Consider the following 23,653-nt stretch of genomic DNA (forward strand, 5'->3'; position numbering starts at 1 on the left):
CCTGAACATTAGAATGATATACACATCGTATATGAGGATCAAAATTTCTTTAATGTAGGTCAGGAGTACACCTAAGGAGAGGAGTGATCATGCCCAACTTTCTCTGGAATAATTGGTATATGACTCCCCAATTGGTGTAAAATCATCCTTTGACTTCCTCCTCTTTGCAAACTCCAGCCTCAGTTGAAACTTGGACTTAGCAGTTCTTTGGTAAATATGTGGGGGTTGAGGGTGATGTTGAGGGACCGATGCATGCCATTATGGATAAGAAGATGGATGAGTATATTGTTGTACATTTTTCAAAGGATACTGAGGAACTGGAATGGAATATCTTAGATTTTGCAAAGAGGAACCTTATTGCAGGTGAGCATGCAGATCTGATGTATAGTCTTGGGGTTGAGGCTGACGGTATTGTTGAGTTGTCCCTCTTTAGCTCTATTATGGCCCCAACATAATAATAGCACCGTTCTCCTTCTTCTTTCCTTTAATTCCCTTTAATTGATTGTAATATCATCCCAAGTATTTTACAGAATCCTCGTACCCATCATGATCCTTAAATTCTGATACCTCAAAGTTAAGGAGGAGGTTAACACTTGAATACATACTCCAGTTCTTATATGAAACATCTTCATAATTCGTAAGTCCTAAAGAATTTTTCATAACCTTTTCTGCACTCTTCATTTTCCCAGTCATTTTCTCTTGCTCTTCTGGCATGCCAGGCTTCTTGGTAAGAAATTTTGGTGGTCCCATTAACTTAAATGTAGGCTCGAGAGCATAGTAACGATCATCAAGAGTATTAAACATTGACTCACTCGCATATTAGGGAAGCACAATCGTTGGACAAAAAGCATTGGGATGTTTTTGACTTAGAGTGAATTTTGAGGCATATTGTGGTGCATCAATAATAGTAGAAAACTGACTTTGCAATTTTTATGAAAAAATCAAGGTATTCGCGGGTTAATAGTGGGGAAGAGATGAGGAGGCAACCCACTGGCCCAAGCTCGATACATTTTCATCATTTGTTGCCTCAACCTTACAATCTCTTACTTTAAACTCTCATTTTCCTAACTTTTTGTCTGACCATGATCACACTCTCTATATTCTTGCTGGACATGACTCTCTCTTTCCTAGACTTGGTGTGATGTGGAGGACCAGCCAAAATATCACAAATCAACCACCTTAAACTAATTGAACAAGAGATAACAAATGCATTAGAGTTCAACACTTTCTCAAAATCTTTTCTCATTTTTTTTTAAAAGATCACCGAACTCAAGAAGGGTGCCTACGTATCTCACTCCCGAGAGAGGAGAATCAGGTATGTGTAGTTCGTGCAGTTTGTCCACAAAATGACCAATCAACTCTCTTTCTTTTTCTTTTTCTTGAAACGTTAAGAAGAAACGAAAATGACAAATTGTTAAAAGAATTGACAAAAAAAATTTTGAATTTTTTTAGCTTTAAAATTCCTATACAAAATGAAACCTATGATTATCAAAAAAGAATCTTTTGGATTTTTGATTTTTAATTTCATACGACAATGAAACTTGAAGATATTAAAGGAAAATCTTTTTGTGATTTTCTTTTAAAGATGTATATGAACTCCTACTCTAAATGAATAGTGAAGAAAATCTTTTTTGAATTTTTCAGATTCCTATACAAAGTAAAACATATGATTACCAAAGAAAATCTTTTTTGGATTTTCGATTTTGCATTTCATATGAAAATGAAACTTGAACCTATTAAAGGAAAATCTTTTTGTAGTTTTCTTTTGAAGATGTATATGAAACATCTACTCTAAATGAAGAGTGAAGAAAATCTTTTTGCATTTTTTTAAATAAGATCACCGAACCCTAGAAGGGCTGCCTACGTATCTTACTCCCGAGAGAAGAGAATCAGGTGTGCGTAGTTCATCCAGATTGGATAGTTAAGGATTAAATGGTAAACTAAACCTTGACTTGAGAGACACGACCAAAGACAAATGATGAAAAGAGTCAATAAAATCTTTTTTGGGTTTTTCAATTTGAGACTTCACATAAAACTGACAGCAACAACTATAAAAGAAAAAGTCTTTTTGGTATTTTCGTTATATGAAATGTACAAAATTTCTACCATCTTTTTGAATTTTCTTTATAAAAAATGCCTATTAAAAAAATCTTTTTGAAAATTTTAAATTATAAATGCTTGCCAAAGGAGAGAAAGGAAAATCTTTTCAATGTTTTTAATTTTTTTTTTTTGATAAAATAATTGCAAAAGGTAAAAAAAATCTTTTTGAATTTTTGGATTGTGAAAAACGAAAGCCATAAAGAACTCTAAAACTGCAAAACTCTTTTTCTCTTTCTTTTGTTCCTTTCCTAAACACACACTCCATTAATTCTAGTACATGTTTTTTCCCAAATCAGTTTGTCAAAAGATCCTGTTATCCTCAAAGAGTGAGTCTCCTACAAAGGACCAAATGAGTCCCACTAGGTCTTAATATGATGAAGATAAGCATGACCAGAAGGCTGACCTAAGCTGGGGTCTATTAACAAGGCTTTTTGGGAGAGCGTATAGTCGATAGTGGATGCGATAGCTTTCCACCCACTCCATATGTCTGATGTCTACCCCTCCTAAAATAAAGATGACTCAACTAGAGTTTGTGTACATGACGTATACTCTGGGACTTATTGTGAAAGAAATGACTCAGGGTAATGCATATGATGCTAGGTATAAAGAGGTAACATATAAGAAAAACTATCAACACGTAGCACATACACATCCAACAATGATAAAGCAATAACACAAACAAAGTGTCTATACACCCATTGTGTCACACTAAGCTGATTAACTCAAAAAATAAGCTCGAATTTTAAAAAGTCCCCACCAAAGTCGCCAAAGTTGTCACACCCCCGTTTTAACAAAAAAATATATTATATTTTAATATTCGAAAAGGGTTTTTATTATTAAGTGATAAAAATAAAATAACTTGTTTCGAAAAGGACTTTTAACAATCAAAACTCAGAGTCGCCACTTAGAATAAATCTGGTGTGCCAAGTCACCTTTGAAAATCCTTTTCCAAAACTATTTGAACTCTTTTAAATTGATCCGCGAATAGAGATTTCGATTAAGGAATTCTGTTGATCGAGGAGAAGGTGTTAGACACCCTTTGATCTTGTGGTTCCACCACTGTAGCTTCGTACAGTATATCAGATAATTTAGCACTATGAAGTGAATAAACCACAAAACACATAAAATGAACAAACCAAACAAACAAAAATTCAAAAGTTAATGTCTAGTCCGATTATTACAAACCGAAATGAAGAAAGCTGAAGATAAAACCTAAACTATTCTATCTATCCTATAATATGCTTTACCCGATGCCTCGGGGCTTCACCACGAACGTCCTTCGTGTACAAGATACATTGGGGCATTCCCCAGTGAATAAATACAATTTTTCTCGGGGCATTCTTTGGCCAAATGGGTACAATGAATTCGAATGCGCTAAAACAACAATCATTCACCAAACATTCAAATATTTAACAATCCATCATTCCTAAGTTTTGCCTACCCAACCTACCATTTGCCTATTAATTCTTGACCTAAAGCATGATATTATCAGGTTCTATCCACTCAATGTTAATTTTAAATCAAATAATCAATCAATGACGCAAAAGGGCAATTACATTCATTTCACTAATTTTCCATTTCCTCTCACAGATTTAATTCTAAACACAAACAAAAAATTATTCCACCATGCAATCCATAATAACGAAAATCAAATACCGAACCAACACAAACAACAATTCACACCATCATTCACGCAAAAATCACATAATTATGAAGAAAGAGATAAAAAATAGACCTCAAATTTATTTCGACTCCAAATTGTTGATGCTGCCAATGGACTAAAACTAAATTCACAACTCGATCCAGGATCTCAACACGAATTCGCCAACTCGGTATTTCCAAACAAAACAACCAAAAAATCGACGACAACCAGAATTTATAAACCGTTTGACAACAAATTTTGCTATCTGTAGGAGCTATAGCAATTTCTGGCAAATTATCACCAAAATTAGAAAATCAAGTTTGGGTTTAGCCATTTTTCACTGGTTTCAGATGAGCTTTGGAAGCGGGGGTTGGGATTTTGGACTCCAGCGAGAAAACTCACCAAAAAATTCAAAGACAACTGAGGATTCCCTTTTCTCTCCTTTTCTGTCAAGTCCGATAATTTTTTGACTTTTTTTTTGCAATTAAGCAATAATTTCGGTGAAACACTTCGCCGAAAAGAGCCGAACGATCTGTTTTGCTCCTTTTCCGATCATTGCTCTCCCTCGTCTCTCTCTATTTCTGATCTTCTCCCGCAGTTCACTCTCTGCTCTCTTAATTCTCTATCCTATTAGGTATGTGTGATGTGAGCATAGAATAGAAGAGGAGTGTGTGTAGGATGTGCGCCATCAGTGTGGTGAGTATATGCGTAACTGTGTATATTTTAATGGTGGGTGCGTTGTTGGTATGAAAGTGAATTCTCTTTGAATTGTTAGTGTGTTTGCTGTGAGTATATCAGTGTATTATATGAGGGGTGAGTATAGAGAATTGTGTGTGCGTGAGTTCTATGGAATGAAAAAATTGTGAATTTTGTTGTGAGGTTAGGTAAAAAATGTAATTAAGGGGGGTGAGTAGAGGCACGTGGGATGTGGTATGTGGGTATGGGGGTAGCATAGTTTGGTGGAGGTGGGGGTAGGGGTGTGATGTGTCAAGGTTGTTATGGTAGGTTGTTATTTTTGTTAGGATGAGGTGTTAAAAGTTGTTAAGAATTTGTTGGATTTGTTATTGTATGAAATTTATCACATAGATGAAGGTGAATGGTAAGGCGGGTAAATGAGTAAAAATGATATCGGGGAGGGTCAAAATTACATGTCTACACTAAAACTCCATCAGTCTCCCTATCCACAGAAAACATATACATCAAAGGAACCATTCGATATTGTAGAAAGTCTATTGCAAGTCATGTTAAGATTTAAAAGTGGGATTTATTGGCAAAGAATTACAAAAGAAGTGGCAACATAGTTTAGGTTAATGTTAATTAATGGACAAAATCCTATAGGAGTAACAAAATATTCAAATCCTATCTGAGTTGGTATTCTTCTACCGTTTTGATAATGGTCTCCTTCGGACACCATACAATCTGCATAATAGCTTTAGTGTAAACCAACTAACTGAAGTGAGAAAAAAAATTGAGTTTTAACTTTTACTGTCAGGTCAGCTAGAAGAAAATCATAAATGTTTATCTTAAGTGGAGTTAGGTTTTAAATATGCCTCTCTCCTTCAAATATTATTATCCTTCTTGGATAAAGAATTCACAATCAAGGTCAAGCATGCCAGGGAAAATGCTACCTGGTTCCACTGGTGGAGCTCAGTGGCTGAGAGCCCACAACATACAATAGGAAGGGTAGGGTGTCACAGACCTTATCCCTATCTTTGTGGGGTAGAGAGGTTAGATGTGGTGTTGTGGGAATAATTGGGATTATGCCCACTTTTTACACTTATTTTGTCAAATACCGACTAAATTTCTTTTCTATTTGATTTTTAGAGTTATGGTCCAAAAATAGGGGTTCTTACGTGGACCAAGGGGCTTTTTCATCATTTTTAAAACTTTGAGAATTTAATAAACTATACGTGCCCTTTACTTCTTCCAATATTAAATAAAACCTCTTCTCTTTTTCCTTTTCAACTTCTCAAACTCACGCTACTCCTAAGAAATTTCTCCCAAATGCCATTTTTGTTTTTCCTTCTTCTCTAGCAGCAAAGGGCTCGTTTTTGTGTTGTAAGGTAAGTTCGAATCAAGTTTCGATTATTTGTAGATTCATTTTAGCAGAGTTAATTGTTGTTCATTTAGTAGTGATGTAGTGTAAAAAAAAAATCCGATTGTGGTTGATTAAATAGTTAAAATATGATAATTTTATAGGTAATTAGTTTGATTCCGTAGCAATGGTTGAGTTTTGATTTGGCAATTTTGACAGAATTTTTCATCGATCATGATGTTGGATTTTGAAATTTTTGTTAAGGAGTTTTGCTTTGTTCTAGTATTTTTTTAGCACTGCAGTTTTGAATGGTGGGATAATTGTAAATTTCTGAGTTATTTTGGCTATTTGAATTGAGAAGTGACCTGTTTCTGTTTGTTTCTGCTTGTAGACTCGTGGTCTATGAATTAACAATGCCTAGGTTGAAATAACTTTTAGGTGTATGAAATTCTTTTAAATTTGATCTATTAAATAGTGAAAACTGAAAAAATTATAGCTAAGTAGTTTGATTTGTCGTAATAGTTGAGTTTAGATACCTCTTATTTGACGGAAGATTTTTTGTTCATCACGCTGTTGGATTTTGGTTCAGCTCTGGTATTTTGTGTAGTGAATTATTTAATGCTGGGGTAATTCTTAGTTATTTTGACTTTTTCATTTAAGCATTGAATTATTTCTGTTAGTAGACTTGTGGTCTATAAATTGACAATGGCAAAATTATTTTTAGATCTAGATTTAGTTAAAAAATGAGTAAAGCTAAAGTTGGTGTTAAATGCACAGTTGGTACCGCGTCTTGTTTTTTTTCTAGTAATAGAAAAAAATGACGCAGTTGAAAATGCCTCTAAAAGGAAGAAAACTGAAGCGGAAGATCAAAATCAGATTCGTAGTCCATAAAGGAGATAAATAGATATGTCTATGAGTCTAGTGATGATGTTGTTGAGTGTAGTGGTAGTGAAGATAGTGGAAAAAATAGTGTTGATGGTGATAATGATTCCTTGTCCGCGCTATTTTGTTCAAGGTACATTTCCGTTGAGCGGTATGACCTTCGAACTTTAATGGACGAGGTTAGAACTTTCCCGACGAAGATATCGATTAGATCAATGATGACTACATACCGAGAATTTATGTAAATTATTATTGACCAAAATTTGAAGAAAAGATTCAAGTAGTCCTATTTTGAACACTTGACAAAAATGCCGCAACATCTTAAATTCAATAAGCAGATGGTTCATTATTTGTTGTTGCGACGTGTTAAGAATGATAAGAAGTTTCATGAGATGTGATTTTGTGTGAACAATAAGCCTGATTGTTTTGGTTTAAAGAAGTCTTGTTTGGTCACAGGTGGAACTGCTCATCATACCCTAGTGAATCAGAATTAAAGAAGGTGTTAGAGAAGGAGGAGCATTTTTGCTTTAAGGTGACGAAAAATAAAAACATCACGTCGGTCAACTTGTTACAGTTTATTAGAAGGAATAAGTTAAATGAGGATCAGAATTTTAAGTGTTGTTTACTATGATTCTTGCACACCAAGTTGCTTGTAAAAGATTTGACGAAAGTTATCGACATAAAACTGATTCGGATGGTGGATTTTTTGAGTTTCTTCAAGAGTTATCCGTGGGGAAAAGAGACATTTCAATTGACCATGGACTATCTAAAGAAGAAAACTAACCTAAAGAAGAAAAGAAAAGTATTTGATGAGAAGCAGAAGGCATCCTATGCTCTATTCGAATTTCCTTGGGCATTCACAGTATCTACCATCAACCCTTTAGTCAGTATCATAGATTTTGTTTTATTTTTACTCTGTCATAGACTCTAAGTCATTTTTTTACTACTGTATTGATTATAGATCGAATCTACGAGGCCTTTCCTCATCTTGAAAAATTTACTGGAAAATCAATGGACGAGCCCTTTCTTATTCCTCGCATCCTCAGATGGCATACCACAAAAAGTGACAAGATAATTGAAGGCGACTATTCAAGTATAAAGGAAAAATTACCGAGGTATGAACTTATTTTCTTATTATGCAATAATACTACTATTGTATTAACTGTTATGTAATTATTAATTAATTATTTTATAGAACCTGCACCCGTACATCATCCCTATTGTTCATGAGATGAAGATGGATTAAATGGTTAAGTTTAAGTCATATATGGACAAGGTGAAGAATAACTTCTTTGATGGCTTGAAGAAAGATTTACAAAGGATGACTGCTTACTTTAAACAGGGACAATGATGATGACAGGGATTTGTGTGGTAACCCCATTAGAGTACGCATTGGTGATGATGCTTCTCCAAACTCCTTAAAAGTTATACTAGACACCTCTGTCGATGGGAATCTGCATAAGCGTGTTTCTATACTCAAGGAAGCCGTATTGTATATTGCTGCCTATATCAAAGAAAAAAGGCTGAAGAAAAAAGAAAAGGATGAGCAACAACATGAGCGAGGTAACTTCATTTAATAATTAGTGTAGTTAATGAATTTTCACCTGTAAATATTAGTAACACTTTATAATATGATATAGTACATATGGACCTTGATGAAGTGGAAGAAAAAATGAGTAAAATAAATAAGTTGGTCACTGTTGTGGAAGAAGAGGAAAAAAGAAGAAGAAAAGAATGATGAAGAAGAAATGAAAAAAGATAAGAGTGAAGAAGAAACTGAAAAAAGCAGCAGCAGATGAAGAAGAGGAAGTGAGAAAGAAGAAGAAGCTAAAAAAGAAGCAGCAGAAGATGAAGAAGAAGAAGAAGGTGAGAAAGAAGCAGCAGGTGAAAACGAAGCTGAGAAAGAAGCAATACCAGATGTTGAGAAAGGAGAAGAAAAAGGTGAGAAAGAAAAACTAACAAAAATATTGAAGAATTAGTCAAAATAAATGAAGAAGGAAAGGAAGAAGCAACAAACAAAGAAGAAGGAGAAGACAAAAAAGATGAACAGAAAGAAGAAAAAGAAGAAGTAAGCAGAAAAGATGTGGTCATGGGTATCGATCAACGATAACATTTGTGATGATAAGAAAAAATACATTTGAATGCTAATAATGTTAATGTTTAATACTATTTTTTATTTGAGAAACAAGGGAATTGAATGATTGTCAGAATGATATGACAAATATTTTTTTATTTTATGAAAGTTGTTAGGATTCAGCACTGAATCTGTTTTTATCAAACTATATTGTTGCATGGAATTTGAATATGCATTTTGTGTTTTCATAACTAATACAGTGTATGATTGATATCATAGAATATATATTTAATCTTTCGTATGCTGCTAGCATAGTCTATCATTGCCATGCTACTCGATTTTAAGTTGATGTGTAGTTTCATCAACTATGATTCTATGAACAACAGTATTAACATTCTAGAAAAATAGAAATATTTTTATGTATTCAATCTCACTACATCCATGGTACTCTTGTCCAAATGATGAATACTAGCATTATACCAACATCATTTTTAGGTCATTTTTCCTTTCTTCGGCCAAAATCAACTTTTATTTTAGTTGATTCCTCTCAATTTGGGTGTCTTGTAGCAATACATTCAATCCCTCTGATCTTTGGCTTTTTTGAACAAAGTTATGAGAAAATATCTATTTTTTTCGTATTTTTGGAGCCTTCATAGTAGATTAAATTTTTTCACGCCATGAAAATTTGATGTCTCGGGTCCCGAACTCACCGTTGATGGACTGCTTGGGGTGATATCTCATCAAGCCATTTAAAAAATGAGTATTCGCCATTATCCTAGAAAAAATTAATAATTACATAATGATTTACTTAATTTTAAAACAAAACAAATATGACTTACCTTTGCAATTGCACAATTATAAAATGTGTGACCTGAATTTGAGTCCATATGTGACGTCCTTTAGACAACTGCATTTCTACAATGACAAATTAGAGTCTTTTTTGAATTGGATGTTTAAGATGCTTGAGACATTGTAGAATTTTAAAATAAAAATAAAGTGGAGGAAATAAAATAATGAGGAATTGAGGACTTTATATATGAAGTAAAAAAGAAGTGTTAACATTTAAGGAGTACAAAATTAGCCGTTCGTTACCGTTGGAATAGTAATTATGCTTTTTCAACTATTGGTGATACTTCCTAGACTGTCATCGATATTTACCTATGTCAATCCTCAACAAGATATAAAAGTCTACCGTAGATACTCATAATCGATGGACCCTCAGTAACATGTTTAAAAATAAAATAATTAAGTAAAAAATATACTTGTGCTTTGAGGGTCCATCAATTCATATGTTCTACCATAGACTATTATTGTAGGTCATGCATGGATTGCTCCTAGGATCATTGATAGATCTCGTAGATTTATGGACATGGTTTTAGACCCTCATTAGCATGTTATTTACAAAGGCATAATTAAATAAAAAATAAATAATTATGGAATTCAACACATATGAAGGAGTTTAAACAAGTCACATAATCATGTAGAAAAAAGAAACCAACAAGTAAGTGGCCTCAACCTAACATAAAGGAGAATTTAGAAGACACCATTGAAACATTGGAGGATTTGCTAAAGCAAATTGGTCTCCTTGGCTTAAAAGAGAATTTTACTTCAACTAAACAAGAAACAAGAACACCTTAAACTTATGTGGTTGATGAACCAGATGTCTTTAGTAGAAAGAATGAAAAAAAGAAATTGATTGACCGTTTAACATCTAATGAGGCAAGTGAAAAAAATTTGCATGTTGTCCCTATTGTTGGAATGGAGGGCATGGGCAAGACAACACTTACTAAAGCTTCTTACAATGATGAGAAGGTGAAAGGCCATTTTGGATTGAAAGCTTAAATCTGTGTGTTTGAGCTATATGATGCTTGCAAAATATCTAAAGGGTTACTTCAAGAACTTGACTCATTTGACTTGGCAATAATCTTAATCGGCTACCAGTCAAATTGAAGGAAAAACTAAATGGAAAAAGGTTTCTCATTGTTCTGGATAATGTGTGGAATAATAACTATAACGAGTGGGATGACTTAAGGAATATTTTTGTTCAAGGAGGTATTGGAAGTAAGATCATTGTGAGGACACGTAAAGCGAGTGTTGCCTTGATGATGGGTAGTGGGATAATCAATGTGGAGATTTTGTCTAATAAATCCTCTTAGGCTTTATTCAGACGACATTCATTAGAAAATAGGGATCCTTCGGAGGAACATCCCGAACTTGAAGAGGTCGGAAAACAAATTACAGACAAGTGTAAAGGATTGCCTTTAGCTCTAAAGGCAATTGCTGGTATTTATACACCAAATCAGAGGTGGATGAGTGGACAAATATTTTAAGAAGTGAAATATGAGAGGTGGTACATCGTTTGAATAGTATATTACCAGCGTTGATATTGAGATACAATGATCTTCCTGCACATTTGAATCAATGTTTTGTTTTTGGTGCTATATATCCTAAAGATTATCAATTTAGCAAAGAGCAAGCCATTAACTTATGGATTGCTAATGGTCCTGTACAACAGTTGCATTCCGGTAACCAATACTGTAGTGAGTTGAGATCATGATCATTATTCGAAAGGGTCCTAGAATCTTCTGAAAGAGATAGAAGAAAATTCTTAATGTATGATCTTGTCAATGATTTGGCCCAAATTACATCTTCAAAACTTTGTATCAGGTTGGAAGAGTGCCAAGGACCTCATATGTTGGAACAAAGTCGACATATGTCGTATGCAATGGGGAAAGGTAGTGACTTTGAGAAATTGAAACCGCTCTCTAAGTTAGAGTAGCTGAGGACATTACTTCCAATTTTTTTCGAGTACCTTTTCTGCCTCCCTTTGCTAAGCAAGAGGGTGTTGCATAACATATTTCCAAGAATAACATCCTTAAGGGAATTATCATTGTCAGGTTATCGGATTGTAGAGCTGCCAAATGGCTTGTTTATCAAATTATAGCTTCTGAGATTTTTGGATTTTTCTCAGACAGATTAAAAAGTTGCCCGATTCTATCTGTGCATTGTATAACTTGGAGACACTTCTCTTATCTTCTTATAGATATATTGAAAAGTTACCACTGCATATGGAAAAGCTAATCAACTTGCGGCACCTTGACATAAGCAACCCTTTTCACTTGAATATGCTGCTACATCTGAGCAAGTTAAAAAACCTCAAAGTGCTAGTTGGAGCTAAGTTTCTCCTAGGTGGTTTGAGAATGGAAGATTTGGTTGAGCTACATAAATTGTAAGGATATCTATCAATTTTAGAGTTGCAAAATGCGGTTGATTGAAGGGATGCTCAGAAGGCAAAGATGAGAGTGAAGATTCATGCTGAAAATTTATCGTTGGAGTGGAGTGAAAGTGATGTTGACAATTCACAAACTGAAAGAGACATACTTGATGGGCTACGCCCACACACAAATATAAAAGAACTTCAAATCTCCAGATATAAAGGGACACAATTTCCAAATTGGCTAGTTGATCATTCATTTCTTAAGCTGCTAGTACAATTGTCTCTTAGTAACTGCAAGGACTGTTTTTCCTTGTCAGGCACTAAGATAACTTTCTTCTTTGAAATTCCTTTTCATTAGAGAGATGCATCAAATAATAGAGGTAACGGAAGAATTCTATGGTAGTCTATCCTCCAAAAATCCTTTTTACTCTATTGAGAAACTTGAATTTTCAAAAATACCTGAGTAGAAGCAGTGACACGTACTAGAAACTGAGAGTTTTCTGCACTTCAGAATCTTTGAATTGATGATTACCCCAAGTTGATGGGGATGTTTCCTGAAAATCTTTGTTCTCTGACAGAATTGATAATTTCAAGGTATCCTAAACTCAAGTTGGAGGCACCCATCCAACTTTCAAGTTTAAAATGGTTTGAAGTTGTTGATTCTCCTAAGGTTGCTTTTTATGAAGCTGAACTGTTTATATCCCAACTTGAGGGAATGAAGAAAATTGAGGAATTATCTATTAGTGGTTGTTGTTCTCTTTCCTTTTTGCCTACAAGCAGTCTGCCGAATACCTTGAAGATAATAACGATATGTTGTTGCTGGAAACTAAAATTGGAGGCATTAGATAGTAGTAAGATGATTTCTAACACATTTCTAAAGCAATTGAAGCTGGAGGAATGTGATTATATGTCATCAGTTGAGTTGGTCCCAAGAGCACGCTATTTGTATGTATGGAGATGCCAAAACCTTACTAGGTTTTTAATTCCTAATGGGACTGAAACACCCGATATTATGTTTTGTGAGAATGTTGAAATACTTTCGGTGGCATATGGGACCTAGATGATATCATGGAGTATTTGCGGATGCACAGAGCTGAAGCGACTACCAGAACTTATGCAGGATCTCCTTCCATCTCTTAAGGAACTGCAACTATAGAATTATCCAGAAATAGAGTCCTTTACTGATGGAGGATTGTGATACACGTAAAGGAAAACTGTAGTTCAAGGAGCTAAGCGCAATGACAAAACCCGACCCCCGGGCCTTATCATAATGAGCATCGCAAGTCCAACTAGGATCAGGGACTGCCCCTTGTTACCCAACCCAACCACCTATATTCGTTCTTAGATGGATTAAATTTCAAACACATAACAAGATAGCATAAATGTTCTCATTAAGACTCTGGGATAGGGTCGTAATCGTGACTAAGTCCAACCATATCACACCAACCGACCAACCATACCAAACCAAACCATAGGCCGTAAACCAGGCCATAACCAAAGAGAATACAAAGATTTAATATAATTAATCCCAAAATGTAATAGGACGGAACAACCAACAATATCGTACAAGGGTGTAAGCCCCAACACTAATACCGATGCCAAGGCAAACACAAATATAGATCCCACCTATACCAACCCCTAGAAGTGCCACAAAGCCTCTATCCAAAAGAGTAAGCAAATTTGGTTGGGACATGCCCCAAACCATGGCCAAAACTAATATCCAAAATAAAATAAAAGTGTATAAGAATATCCATAACATGAAATGATGTCTTCCGAAAGGATAAAAGCTTACCACTTTAGTCCAAGTGCTAATACCGAATCTGCATTCTAAACAGAAGGAGTGGAATAGCTGATTCCTGAATAGCATAGGTATACAATTGCCAGTAGATGGGGTTAGCGAGTGACCGTTAGCATGAATCTCGGGATAAGGATAAAATAATGCCAGTTATAAAACCAAGTAAACCCATCCATAATGCATACAACCATACATATATAAGTGTTGGGAAAGGGAACCAAGTTTAGTATGCATTGAAAACCATTACCTGGGCTCGGTAGCTTGGCCATCCTAAACCATCCACGGGCAATATAGGTTCAGCTCCCCTTGCTGAAAGGGCCTCGGTGCGTGTAGCAGCACGACCAGGGAAGTATCCAATGGGATGACTAGTACATCTCCCAATAGTGTAACATCATGCACACGGTCCACTAAGAGCAATCCTCATATCGGCAAATACAAGTTTCCAATTTTGGTCCATCCGGGACCGCCACCTTCCACGGCTTTGCTACACACCCCACCATTAATGCCCAATTAAAACTAATTTCAAATAACCAAACCATTATTCATTTACTAACCAAGGCCAATATTAGTGGTATCATCATACCACCCAATTACTTGCAAGTAATATTCATACTCAAGTCATTTAGGTTAGGGGGACTTTCAAGTGCCCTTCCATATACCATATTAAACCTCTTGGGAGACTTATGTTCTCTACAAGCATAACCATTTAGACTTTAGCCTTTTCAAACTATTTAAACCATGTATAGTTCCTTTACCGAGTTTAAAACATGCAAGAGTTCCATTAAAAGAAGTCAATGCAATGACTATATCTTTATAAGTATTTTATCAAAGACATTGAGGGCATAATATAACCAAAACCAATTCCAAAGACCATTAAACCATTACCATACAATCCAATTGTCCAAAACCACCATCAATCCATATAAAAGCATAATTAAAACCATAGGAAACCATAACCAAGCATTTAACATCAAAATCCACAAATAATAATTGAAAACCATAATCATGAAATAGTAAAACCATGAAATAAATCATATAAACCATGCCTTTAGTTGAAATTACAATGAGGGAAAAGAATCATGCCTTATACCAAATAATAGACGGAAAGAAATCATCAAAGAAAGCCCCCAAGCAATCCTTAACATGAAACCCTAACCTTCTTGCCCCAAAAACTTTTGAAAAAAATTATGAGATGTTTTGGAATAGTTTCTAATTGTTTATGAATAGAATAATAAAGTAAATAACCTCCTAAATATATTAGAAGTTGTGGGTCCTAGTTAGGGTAAGTAGGGAAATGTCCAGAATACCTCTACATAAGTCCTTTAAAAGTTCTGTCATAGGGATATGACTGACCCATACGAGTCATACCCTCCCAATATGATCGGTACCCACCACTCGTACCCAAGACTCAACCTTAGATTAGATGCTGTCCAGTATAAGACTCATCTAACCAAGTCGTGACCACAATATATGATTCGTACCCTTGACCCGTATCCCTAGGAGAATGAAATACCAGGAGGATCAAACACTTCCCACCATATGAGTCCTTGATATGACGAGTACCAAGCCTTTACAACTCATACCCCTAAGTCATACCCATTTTAGTGACTAAAACCATTCCACCAACTAACCTAGTCAACATACGACAGGACCATACCACTCGTATCCCAATATACAGATCGTACCCATGAGTCATATTGGGTTCAGAGAATGGAACTCTAAAAAATTTTCGAAGGGTCAAAACCCAGGATATTTTACTCGATGAACAACTATGGCTGATCAGGGATAAAACTTTCGAGAATTTAGCTAATTAGAGAAGAAGAGAGATTTAAGGAGAGAGAATTTTGTATTATCAATCAATGAATCTGTAGAGTACAAATAAGAGTATTTATAGACACCATTAAGAGTACCTACCTCTAACTAACTACTAATTGGAAATGCTACTATGACAGTAACTGACAGCTACAACTATAATAGATTTTGTGACAGTAAGTAATGAAATAGTAAAGATAATCTAACCACTAATTAAAATCCAAATAAACTCAAGCTCGATTCTCTTGATCTCTTTGACTATCTCAATCACTTGTATATCTAATACCTGTATCTATATCCCTCCCCCGCAAAGAACATTCTTGACCTCAAGATTGGAGAAGATGGAACATTTTTCTTAATATTGTATCAATACCCCCTTGTTGAAGAAATACTTGGTCCTCAAGGATGGAATGTAGGAAATCTATGTTGTAACTCAGACTCAAATTCCCAAGTAGCTTGAGTCTCATCAAGGTCAGACCATTTAACCAAAACTTATCCCACAACTTTATTACCTCTCTTCACAAGTCTTCTATCAATAATAGCCTCAGGGATAGGACAATATGGACTTGGCAACTAAAAAAAAGGATAAGTGATACTAGAGGGAACCTCTAAACACCTTTTTAGTTGGGAAGCATGATAAATAGGATGGATAAAGACAACTGCTGGAAGTAACAACCTATAAGCCACTACACCAATCTTAGAATCAACAATATAAGGTCTATAGTATTTGGCTACCAGTTTAGGAAATGATCTTACAATAATAGAAGTTTGCCTGTGAGCTTAAAGCTTCAAATTAACTCAATCTCCTACCACAAATGACATGTTAGACCTGTGCTTATTAGCAGTATCTCTCATTCTCTGTTGAGCTCTAGTAATATGAAATTTTTTAACAATTGAATAATGGACTCTCTAACAACCAAGGACCTGTCAACCATTTTAGTAGCCTCAAAGGAAGGTGAATAAGGGATTTATCCATACAAAACCTCATAAGGGGTACACTTGATAGTGGTATGATAAGTGTTATTGTACCACCATTCAACCGGGTAAATAAGAGCACCATTCGTTAGGCTTGTCAGAACAAAAACACCTTAAGTAAGTCTACAATTTTCTATTCAACACCTCTGTTTGTCCATCAATTTATGGATTGTATGCAGTGAATTTCTGCAATTAAACACCTTGCAAATTAAACAAATTTTGCCAGAAATTACTAAGGAAGATAAGATCTTTGTCACTAGTCAATATGAGGCATGCCATGCAACTTAAAGACATTGTCAAGGAAATATTGAGCCACTGATTAGGCTATATAAGGGTGAGACAAAGCTAAGAAATGCCCATACTTGCTTAATCTATCCACTACCACTAATATTGCTTTCTTACCATTAGATTTAGGCAAGACCTTAATGAAATCCAAACAAATGTCTGTACAAACACTATCAGGTACTGGCAAAGGTTGTAAAAGACCCGAACTAGCAGTGATATCATACTTATGCCTTTGATAAATGTCCCATTTGTTAATAAAATCTCTATTGTCTTGCACTAGTGATTTCCAATAAAATAGTGATTGTTGTCTTTTAATAGTGACATCCATGCCAGAATGTCCTCCTTGGGTAGATTTATGCCAAAGAGAAATAATGGACCTTCTAAGCTGAGCATCATTACCAACCACCAACCTGCCCTTCCATCTCAACTAATTATGAAACCAAGTAAAAGATTTGTAAGGTGAAGTCAACACCTTACCAATAATAGCTTACAAATGTTGATCAATAGTCCAAGATCTTTTAATTTGATCGAAGAGTGAACCATGAGGACCTAAGATAGAAATGGCTAGGAACACAACACTAGGATTCCTGACAAGGCATCAACAACTTTTTTTCCATCCCTTTCTTATATTTAATGGCAAAATCAAATGTCATGAACTTGAAGATATAGGTCACTTGGAAATCAGTATGAATATGTTGATTTAATAGATACTTGAGAGATTTTTGATCAGTTTTGACAATGAAATGCCTTCCCAATAAATGATGAGACCATTTTGAAATAGCAAAGAGTAGTGCTAACAACTCTCTATTATAAATACTCATAGCATGATGTTTGGGTGCCAAGGACTTGGTAATATAAGCAAGTGGATGCCCTTCTTGCTTTAATATAGCCCCTATACCCTTGCCACTATCATCTGTCTTCACCACAAAGGTCTGATTATAATTAGGCATAGCCAAAACAGGAGCAAAAATTAGTGCCTGTTTGAGTTCTTCAAAAGATTTAGTAGTAGTTTCATGACACAAGAACCCCTCTTTCTTAAGTAGATCATGTAAGGTCCTACAAATAACACCAAAACCTTTTATGAATCTTCTATAGTAACTAGAAAGACCAAGAATTCCTCTTAACTGCTTAAGATTGACAAGAACTAGCCATTACTGAACGGCTAGTATTTTCTTTGGATTAGTAGAAACACCTTGTGCACTAATTACATGGCCAAAATACCCAACTTTCGACACCCCAAATGCATACTTAGCCATTTTGGCATACAATTGATGCTTCACCATAAGTTCAAACACCACCTTAATATTATTAGTATGAGCAGACATAGAATTACTAAAGATTAAAATATCATCAAAGAATAACACTAATTTCCTTAGTAATGGTTTGAAGACAAAATTCATTATGCTTTGGAATGAGGATGGTGCATTTGTCAGGCCAAAAGGCATAACCAAGAACTCATAGTTACCATCATGAGTTTTGAAAGTTATTTTATGAGTATCACTCTCAATCATTCTTAGTTGGTGGTAACCAACTCTAAGGTCTATCTTAGAGAACACAGAAGCTCTATGTAATTCATATAGCAAATCTTCAATGATGGGAATGGGAAATTTATCTTTGATAGTTAAATGATTTTTATTCCCTGTAGTCAATACATAACCTCCAGCTACCATATTTTTTTCCTATCAACACAACAAGAGAAGCATAAGGACTAGAGTTGTGTTAAATTAGACCTTGATCTAACATTTCCTGAACCAGTTTCTCTATGATATCTTTCTTCACACCAGGGTATCTATAGGGTTTTCTATTTACTGGATCTGAGGACTCAATAAGTGGTATCTTATGATCAAATAAACCTCTATGTAGAGGTAATGTAATAAGTGGCTCAAAGATAATAGAAAACTGTTACACTAATGCAGATAATGCAGGATGTAGGTCTATACCTTGTGTAGCCTATATGCTGTGATAATATATCTCTGATATTACAGTATCAACCACCTCTATCATGTAGCAGTTGGCCTCAGATTTCAACTTCTTGATCAATAAGATTGCCTTAAAGGACTTAAGCTGATTAGTAGAACCTCTTAACACATGCCTCTTCCCCTGATACATAAATTTTATTGTCCTATTGTTAAAGTCAGACAGAATCCTACCAAGGGTACTTAACCATTGCACCCCTAAAATAATATCCACATTACCCCAGGGTAACAATAAAAAGTTCGAAGAGAATGTTGTGCTATGTAACAATTGCTGTAAATTCTTACAAGCAGATGCAGTTTGCACTGGTCTACCATCAGCAATACTAACATATTGTTCAGCTGTAGTACTGGCATTGTAAACCAACTTCTTGGCCACCCCTTGGTCAATGAAGTTATGGGTACTTCCAGTGTCAATTGGGACTTATAAAGGTTTTTTTTCATGATAACCAATAACCCTAATTGTCCGATATCCAACAGCCCCACTGAAAGCTTATAATGAGATGGTCATCAGTTTTTTATTACCTTGAGAAATGTCAAAACCTTCTTCTATCAATTCAGGTCCTTCCCATTCATTAGAAATATTCCCATTCATCAGTTCTACCACAAACAACTATTTGTTAGCCCTATAATTATGTCCAACCATATACTTCTCATCATAGAAACACAGATCTTTAGCCCCTTTTGAATCTATTTTAGCAGTAGTGAGCCTTCTAAACTTGTTAGGTTTAGCTACATTAGGATGATATGTAGAGTTTTTCTGTTAATTAGATGGCCTAAACTGATTTGGAGTTGGTAAGATTGCATTAACCCTCTTCTGAGCCTGCTTAAAACCCAGCCCGAGCCTCAAACACCCCTTCCTGCAACCTTGAAATCTTGTAAGCTTGGGTTAATGTCTTGGGTGCTTGAATCTTGACTGCTTTATTCAACTCCGGATTCAACCCCCTAATAAATTTCTGCTTGATATTCTCTAACACTTCCAGTTTGCCTCAAAATTTTCAAAACCTTCATTGGGTCTTCAAATCCCTCCCCAAATCTCTCATTTAGGGCTAACACATACTCAGTCTATGAGATTTCAAAAACAACATTTCTAGAGTTCATATACGACTCATGCCATGCAATAGCTTCACCACCCAAATGGATGGAAGTTACCTTTACCCTCTGTTCAAAAGGAATTTCCTCCATAGAAAAGACTTGATCAACCTTGTATAACTAAGTGCACAATTCACAACCAGGAAAATAAGGGAAATCCAATTTTGAGAATCAAGTAAAAAAAATTGTCCATTACCATAATTTTCAGTTCCATGGAAATCCTTATTGCGACCTTCATTTTGCATCCCAGTTGGACAACTTATGATGATGGAAGATTCAGATCTTCCCTGCTCTTTTTATTTCTCCTTGGACATCAATGATCCCAGGGTTTCCTTTATTCCCAAAAGTTCCTTATTAGCTTGAACATTTCTTTCATAAAAGCTCGACATTCCATCCATTAATTTCTGTAACCGATCTTGAATCTGAAAAAGCTTACCATCGACTTCCTCATTTGATTTGTATGAGTTTTTATCACAAACTACCATAGTTGGTTGAGCCGAGAAATGAGTGGATTTGATACCGATTGATACAGGTAAACAAAAACTGCAGTTCAATGAGCTAAGCTCGATGAACAACTATGGCTGATCAGGGATGAAATTTCTGAGAATTCAGCTAATTAGAGAAAAAGAGAGATTTAAGGAGAGAGAATTTTGTATTATCAATCAATGAATGTGTAGAGTAAAAATGAGAGTATTTATTGATACCATTGAGAGTAACTACCTCTAACTAACTACTAATTGAAAATACTACCGTGACAGTAACTAACAGCTACAACTATAACAAATTTTGTGACAATAAGTAATGAAATAGTAAAAACAATCTAGCCACTAATTAAACTCCAAATCAACTCAAGCTCAATTCTCTTGATGTCTTTGGCTATCTCGATCACTTGTATATTCAATATTTGTATTAGATTACCCTTTAATTTACAATGCATTTTGATCGGGGATTGCGAGAAACTGATGAAGGGCCGAAAGGAGTGGCGTTTACGAAGACTCGCATCTCTCAGAGAGTTGTACATCATCCACAATGGCATTGACCAAGAGATTGTTGGCGGTGAGAATTGACAGTTGCCTTGCTCTATTCAAAGGCTTACCATACACAATCTGAAAACATTAAGCAGCCAAGTTCTCAACAGCCTCACCTATCTTGAATCTCTATGGACTCGTAATTTACCTCAAGTTCAGTCACTCCTGGAACAAGGACTTCCCTCCTGTCTTTCTAAGCTATATTTATCTGACTATGATGAGCTCCATTCATTACCGACTGAAGGTCTTCGGCACCTCACTTCGCTTCAATGTATAAAGATCAGCAATTGCCATCAACTCCAATCACTTCCCGAAACAGCCCTGCCCTTCTCCCTCTCTAAACTATCTATTTACAACTGCCCATTGCTCAAACCACTCCTAGAATTTGACAAGGGAGAGTACTGGTCAAAAATTGCTCATATCCCTGAAATATATATCGATAACGAAGTCATGTGATGATTAAAATAAATTGTGCTCCGACAGATGTAAGTTATTATTTTCCCGCACTAATTTTTTTTCCCTTACTTCCCGTTGCATGTTTGTTCATTATTTTCCCTTTTTAAATCTTTAGGCAGAGCAAAGTGCCTATCACTACTCTGAAGCTAATAGATTCGCAAGTATTTTTGTGAAATTAAATCTAGGTGATGTTTCAACATGTGATTTTTAGGGAACAACTTTCACTCTTTCTTTTTTTTTAAAAAAAAAAGCATGAAATATAATTTATGTCCATAAGTTTTAAAAACTATTAAGAATAACCAGAAGTTAAACACAAAATTTGGACTAGATAATTCATTCTTCAAAAACTGTAACACAATATTTTCAAAAAACTACTACTACTAATCTAGTTATGAAGATCTAGTGATGCAAAATAAATTAATAATAACAACGGTAGTGACTAGATGTTCTTTAATATAATTTTTTTCATATTCTACGACCAATTTCTTTAATAAAAATACGTTTAATGAGGGATTAGATAGATAGAATTATAGCTGGAGCCATAATTAATGGCTTTTCTTTTTATAAAATTTAAAAATTTAGGTTAAATTTTTACCTAAATTTTTAAATTTCAGAACAACCAAAACTAGATTTTGGCCCCGCAACTACTTTTTTCTAGTTTTTGGTATCTTGGGACTTCTGCCAAAACTTGACAAATTTTATGGCCAAACAAGAAGACCTTGAACTTTTTGACATGCAACAAAAAAGGTGATAAAAAATAAAATCTTGTATTGGTAGGAATTGAAATAATTTGCTCCAGAAAGTTGATAGCTTGGCTTAACACTAATGAACTAGTAATCTGTTACCATGCACATATGTGTTTATTGTCTTTGGAGATTCATCTCTGTAGCCATTCATGTATTCTTGTTATGTATCTCACTATTCGTCTTACTTGACTATTAATATTATTGTAAAGACCTTTTTCTTGTCTATTAACCTATGTTCTCCCTCAAATATTGCAGAATGAAAATTATTCACCGTCATGAAAGCTGTTACATGTAAGTGAATATGTTTTTTCATTTCAGTAGTTTTTTGTTTTTCGTCCAAAAATGAAGATCTTGCTATTGGAAACACAACTTACTGTCTAGATAACCTGACAGTTATCTTTGAGAACTTCTCCTTGCTTGTTTATTACTCTAGGAGTTGTTCAATCAATTTGCAGAATCACTATGAAATGCACAAATGCTCGAAAAAAATGAAATTTCTATTTCACAATTAGGTATTATGTTTTGCTTATTCCCTGTTATAAGACTTCATCAAAGCTTGGAAAGCAAAGATTTTGAAGGAAAATTTTCATACTCGGTTCTTTTAATAGCTAGATAACGTGACAGTTGATTCCATGGAATTCGTCTCTGCTTGCCTATTAGCTTGATTTTGCTTTTGATCCATTGTCATTGTAGGAATTGTTCAATCTCTGAGCTGCATATATATCGTTAATGTAATCTACAATAGCTTTCAGAACCATCAGACTGCCCTCTTCCATGTCTGAACTATGTATTTCCAACTGGCTGTTGCTCTAATTATGTTTAGAATTTGAAAAGGGGATTACTTGCTATATATTGCTCATATTTTCCTACATCGAGATTGGTCGGGAGTACTTGCAAGGATTAAAACGCGTGCTGCTCTGATAAATGTGAGTTATTCCGTTTCTTTTTCTTTTCAGTAGTTTTTTGTTTTTCGTTTTTGCTCTTTGCTTGTTTACTTATTCTTTTACATTGTTAAATTTTGTAGAGCAGCGTGTAGCGTCTATTGCCACTGTGAAGCCAAGAGAGCATCTTCAGATTAGCATGAAAAATGACAAATAAAAGTTAATATCTTGCATCTCCAGAAATTTTTATACATTGTGAGAAAAAAGACCTAGTTTAGGCTATGGGTGTCAAACGGGCCGGGCCGGAACCGGCCCTTCTATTTTAACCGGGTTAAGGGTCGGTTTTGGCGCTAGACGGGCTGGGCCAAACAGTAAAAAAATTAAAATTCACCCTAACCCAGCCCACTTAACTCAACCCGGTTAAAAAATCGGTCAAACCCAGTCAAAAATATAAAAAAAAAAAAAAACTTTCTTTCAATATACATTACACATACCCACCTATATACATTATAAATACGTTAAATAATATATATACACTATATATATAGTATATACTACATTAAAATTTAAAAAATATATACACATATACACAATTAGTCAATTACTCATATATACGCACCATTCAATGTATATATACTACTACTTATAAAATATACTACA

General features: G+C 34.9%; 1 pseudogene; it reads left to right on the forward strand.

Annotated features, from left to right (window-relative positions):
- The first annotated feature begins 272 nt into the window (after positions 1 to 272).
- LOC124888985 lies at positions 273 to 21,366 on the forward strand (annotated as a pseudogene).
- Positions 21,367 to 23,653: the final 2,287 nt, after the last annotated feature.

Source organism: Capsicum annuum, chromosome 11 (assembly GCF_002878395.1).
Source record: "Capsicum annuum cultivar UCD-10X-F1 chromosome 11, UCD10Xv1.1, whole genome shotgun sequence".
In the NCBI taxonomy this organism is placed as follows: Eukaryota; Viridiplantae; Streptophyta; class Magnoliopsida; order Solanales; family Solanaceae; genus Capsicum; species Capsicum annuum.